Source organism: Lampetra planeri, chromosome 5 (genome assembly GCF_965212315.1).
Source record: "Lampetra planeri chromosome 5, kcLamPlan1.2.h2, whole genome shotgun sequence".
Classification (NCBI taxonomy): domain Eukaryota; kingdom Metazoa; phylum Chordata; class Hyperoartia; order Petromyzontiformes; family Petromyzontidae; genus Lampetra; species Lampetra planeri.
The window spans coordinates 6584540-6590201 of NC_136111.1; the positions used below are offsets into that span (position 1 = coordinate 6584540).

Genomic DNA, 5662 nt, shown 5'->3' on the forward strand with positions numbered 1-5662 from the left:
AAGTAGTGCACAGTACAATGGATGTTGCTGCATTGCGCATCATGTAGCCGCACGGCCTGCAGCACGTGGCGATCAACTGTCCAAACCCTATCCAGGCTTGACTCTGCGTATTACCGTACCGTGGATTTGATGAGACTGGGTGCATTCCCGGTAACTTCAGTGAATTTTGAACAGTGGGGCATTTTTTGTTACGAAATATATTTTGCCAGGAGATAGCTGTGAACTAAACGAAACTATATATATATATATATTTTACCAGGTAAGACCCACTGACCTATTGAGCTCTTTTTCAGAAGCGACCTGGCTGTCAAATGAAAGCTCAACTCAGTGGCTTCCCATGTGGAGATGTATAGCAGCAGCCAAATACTCAAAATGTGGAGGGAAAAACCGGAGGAGCCAGAGAAAAATCCATGCGACTCCAGGGAGAAAGTGCAAACTCCAAATATACAGGCATCATTAGGGTTGGGATCGAACTCCATGCCCATCCTGTATACCAGGCGAGTTAGTTAACATCTCGCCACCGTGTGACGCCTCAGCGGCTGGCCTGCACTTTTCCAAATGGATACTGCGCCTCCTGACACGACACGGCGATAACGCAGTGGGGATGGCATTGGGAAAAGGACAATAGATAAAAGAAAAGCTGTGCCGCCAGAGATGAGCCGAGGTCGTCATACGCCGTGAAGGTCTATTTGACCGTGAGTAACTTATTAACTGTGTAACAGATCAATACGGGTGATAATGATTGCGTGCGATTACACGCACCCACAACTTTTAATGTTTTCCCATACGCTGCATTTTAATGTGTGTAGTATGCATCAACTTCTTTAAGGTGTGAAAAGTAAATGAAAGCATTTCTACAAATCGGAATGCTTGACAACTAAAATTAATTGTATCTTTTTACGCTAATGGATGCCCTTTTAAGCACTTGCTGTTTCCGGATGTCACTCTCGGAGACTCGTTTGTGAAATTGAATCCCCCTGCTCCGAAAAGTAAAGACAACGTGGGTGTGGAGTGCACTTGTGCGTGTTTCCACTATAATTGTAGCTGAGTGAATAAACAAATTAGGCTACGTGGCACTTTGGAGCAAACACGCATGGGAATGTATGTGAGGTTCAACTGAGGCACATGTTTATGGAATGACGAGAACAACATTAGCCTAGGACGGTGGGTTGAGCCCGAACACTGCTTAGATGGGCGACCATGCATCATGCGCAACAGGCTGTTATAGGCTGCGGCAGGGCCACACATTATGAGCAGCAGAGGACACTGCAAAACAAATACATTGTTGCCCTGTACAGTTCTATGGTCCCACGTCTATGCTCTACGCCTTCGTCAACACGCATAGACCCGCGTGGTAAAGTATGGTCAAATAACTCTCAAAACCTGCGCAAACATTGGGAGGCCCTCATCCAGCAGTGGATAGATAAAAGGGTTGCATATACAAATTAAGACCAAAAAGGTTTTTTTTTTCCTGTAACAAAAATTGAAATGTATCCTCAATGTGAAACAATGCTACTGTTTAATTTCTCTTTAAAAAAAGAATTCTTCCTTCGAGCCGGATTTGAATCAGCGACCTAAGGATGCCCAACAGCGACCAGCCACTACAGTCCTCCGCTCTACCAACTGAGCTATCGAAGGCAGGACACCAATGCCCACCAGGTTCAACTTGAAATATATAGCCCACGTTAATAAGTCATCATCATCATTATCCAGGGTGAGTCGACTGTTGGATGAAGGCCCTCTTCAAGTCGCCGCCACCTCTCAGGATCCTGCAATGTAATCGTAATCGTTGAGCACATTTGGTAATCATGCCATCCTTACAGTGCAATGCTATGTATGTTGAACTTCTTTCACACCGTACGTAGCCGACCGTGCTCTTCCGAGGTGCAGGGGAAGGACAACAATCTAAACACACAATAAGTATGACCCGTAAAAACAAAGTTTTTCACTATAAATCCTTTATATGCGTAGCGGCTAGAGTCCTCTCGTCCTCTGGCTTGAGATGGCTGCCACCTATGGGTCAGATGATTGCATTGCACCATTAAGCAATTGGTAATTAAATATAATATTTTTGTCCTAAAAAGTGTAACATTTTGGAAAAAAAATTCACGAACATTAATTGTCACGCACAACGAGTCTGTGTGCAAAATGTCAGCTCGATTGGATCACGGGAAGTGGGTTAAAAACGACCGAAAGATTTGCACGGTCCTAAGCAAGCAAGCAAGTGAACTTAATATAAAGGATTTAAAAAGCAGTTCTATCACGAAAGCGCTACGTTTCCCATACTCTGCAGTATTTTCACAGTACTGTCGTGGGCAATATTTGCCGTGTGTAATCCCAGTGGAGCAACGTGATGGATTTTTTGTTCAAATTTGCGAAAATTTGGACCATACGCCGGCATTTAATGGATTGACTCCTTTCGAATGACATCAGGGGGATCCTAAACATCCACGCGTTAGACTGACCCACTGTGAAGCACCCATTGTAAAGAGTGTACGCCTGCTGAGAGAACCAAGGCGGCCCGATTCGAACCGCGAACATCTGCATAGCCTGAGACTGTTGGGGAAAGTGCTGTTTGCGAGTAGCACCCATGAGGGTCGGCACGGCACACGAGGGGGTGGGTGTCCCCAACACCACGCCCGGCCGCCTTTTGTCTCCCCAGTGGCGATGTTTACACACCGCGCCAGGTTCTCACTTGAGACTGCACCTGCTGATTTCATTGCTCCGTCTCCTCAGTCAACATCCTCTCGGACGCATTCCATTCATTGGCTGCCACTCCATCATGATACTTAAACCACGGGCCATCATCCCTTGCAAGCCACGTGTCCTGTACAAGCCCACTTACTTTACTGTCGTCAATATCAATGAAATACGATACTACTGTACTAATAATACACATTCTTTCTCCACCCCCACCCCCACCCATGCTCGTCAAAATCTAGAGCATCAGTCTTGTCCTCACACCGAGAAAATCCATTCTCTTTGTCCATTGCGAGCGCGGTCGTCCAGAGGTTGGGGCAAATAAGGGGACAGTTTGCCCCGTGCCATGAGGCATGTGGATGGTGAAATAAGGGACCCCCCCCCAATTTTCCATTCTGCACTGGGTCGCGAGAAACATCTGGGCGACTCTGAATGTGCGTGCAGTGTTTAAAAGTGGACCGTCATCTCCCCTATAATTACGCTTCCCCCCCCCCACACAAAAATGATGTTAGTCAGTTTAACACGAAGGCTTTCGCGACCAATATTATCAAAACAAAAACGTCCATTATGTAAAAAAAAAATAGTGATGTTTATTTTTCTTCTTCTCGAAACATCCAAATCTACCTGTGTGGCTGTACAGGTTGTAAAGGGTGTGTCGGTGGGACGTCACGATACAGGTTAGACAAGTGAAAGGCAATTCTTTACCCGGCCCAGCTGTTGAGCACATCAGCCGGTTGCCTCCTTCATTGTCCCGGGTGGGATATATATATGTGTTTTACAATTTTGACAGCTGTACCTACAGTAGCAATGACGTGCTTGGCATTAGAATGAATGGGTGCGGGTAGTTTAACGTCTCTCCATCTGTAGAGGCATTGTGGTTGTGGTTAAAGTCTTTGAGTGAAAACATTTTTGCATGCGATATTTGAAATGGCAGAGTTACCCGCTCGTTCTAACAGGTCTGCGCGGGTGTGCTGCGTAGTTCTCTGATGTGTTCACTCTACCGTAATGGGAGCTTCTTCTTCAAGGACTTGAGCCTGGATAGTGGGGACCAACCATGCACCACAGGTGTTATAGGCTGTACAGGGATACACTGTGGACAGCAGGGTGGTATTGTGGCAAGGGGACGTCCATAAATGACGTCACGCACCTCGGGGGGGGGGGGGGTCAGACATTTGTGACGATGTGTGACGAGGGGGGGGGTTGAGAAATGTGACGTGACTTTACCGAAAGAACCAAAAAGATATAGACAACACGTTCTACTTAATTAAATATACTTTATAATAAACGTTTTCTCCTACAATATCAGAGTGCAGCGCCACATTAAATACGCACTACAATGACAATAGTTTAAAGCGATTTGAAGCATGTGTTTTTTTTGGGGGGGGGGGGCAGAGCTTTGTGACGTCATATTTGAGGGGGGGGGGTCTGACTTTTTGTGACGCCGTGTAACGACGGGGGGGGGGGTAGGTCAAAAATCGTTAAAAATCGCGTGACGTCATTTTTGCACGCCAACTTCAGAGCATCCCACACCGAGCAGCGTGGTAGATGAAGCACTCTCAATTAAATTCCCACGGCACGAAATTACATGGGCTGTAACACATTATTGGCATTAACTGAACATTAAAAAAGCAATAAAATGGAATGTACAAACACATTTACATAAATGTGATAAACCGCGACGTTAAAACAGATGGAAAAGAAAATATTTAATTAAAATAAAATAGCCTCCTTCGAGCCGGATTTGAACCAGCGACCTAAGGATTCCTCCCAGCGATTCTGCCACTACAGTCCTCCGCTCTACCAACTGAGCTATCGAAGGTGACGCTGAGGCCACCTGTGCACACAATCTATCAGGTGAGCCAAGGATAGTAAAAACGCCGTGTCCCGAGTGTGGAAGCTACAATCTAAATTTCTCAACACTTCCTACACACGCGTGTGCGGTGTTTGTCATTTTAAAGCCCCTTCCTCTCCACGTCGATGGGTCACGGGGTTGTTTGACCATACTTCACCACGCTGGTCAACGCATTTTGGTGAAGGGGCGTGTGGGTAGGAGTCTAGGGAGAGGGGGCAGGAACGGGAATCAAACTCAGGAGGCTGTGTTCACGGTGCAGTGCGCTAACCACCGGTCCGCCCCGGAGAATGTTTATACAAAGAACCCACCCAGCCCCATTTAGGCCTTGTATACTCTTGGGGGTAAGTGTTGTTATCAAGCATAATCTAGTCACAACACACGACCGCTTTTGTCTCCCCAATGGTGATTTTTTTTTATATACACCGTACCAGGCACTCATTTAAGGCTGAGTCGACCAACGGGACATCCATAATCGGTTCAGATATCGCCACGAATGTTTTCAATGGCTGGGCGAGAACAACTCTGGTTAACTCGGTGCGCTCATCACTGCGCCACCTCTCCAAAGACCCCCCGTATAGCATTAACAGACTGTAGGGGCAAGTGCTGCTTGCGAGCACCTACGAATGCCGGAACGGTTCACGGAACGGTTCACGAAGGGGTAGGTAGCCAGAACCACGCCCGACCGCCTTTGTCTCCCCAGTGACGATGTTTACACACCGAACCAGGTACTCATTTGAGGCTGAGTGCACCTAGGGGAGGCCCAGGACCGGTTCAGATAATTGTCACCGGTGTTGGCCGTGAGCGGGAATCGAACTCGAGTGCCGGTGGTCCGTAGCGCAGCGCGCTAACCGCTACACAAACCGCTCCCACACACACAACACGGCGGGGCGGGAGAGAGACGGGGGGGGGGGGTTGATTAACATAATTATGTGTGATGGGAGGGGCATGGCGGGGAGATGGGCGGGGCATTGAATGGAGATGGGCGGGGCATTGCATGAAGATGGGCGGGGCATGGCATGGAGATGGGCGGGGCATGGTATGGAGATGGGCGGGGCATGGCATGGAGATGGGCGGAGCCTCCGTCTCGTCCTGCCAGCAGCATCAGCTGAG

The 5662-nt window shown here is 47.8% G+C and overlaps 2 non-coding genes across 2 annotated transcripts; both read right to left on the reverse strand.

The window, feature by feature from the left end:
• Window positions 1–1546: 1546 nt before the first annotated feature.
• Window positions 1547–1638, reverse strand: TRNAY-GUA (transfer RNA tyrosine (anticodon GUA)). The gene is given in 2 exon segments: window positions 1547–1582; window positions 1602–1638. It is a non-coding gene; the product is annotated as a tRNA-Tyr (tRNA).
• A 2788-nt stretch (window positions 1639–4426) lies between these two features.
• On the reverse strand, window positions 4427–4519 carry TRNAY-GUA (transfer RNA tyrosine (anticodon GUA)). Its single transcript has 2 exons — window positions 4483–4519; window positions 4427–4462 (listed from the first exon to the last, which is right to left on the reverse strand). It is a non-coding gene; the product is annotated as a tRNA-Tyr (tRNA).
• Window positions 4520–5662: the final 1143 nt, after the last annotated feature.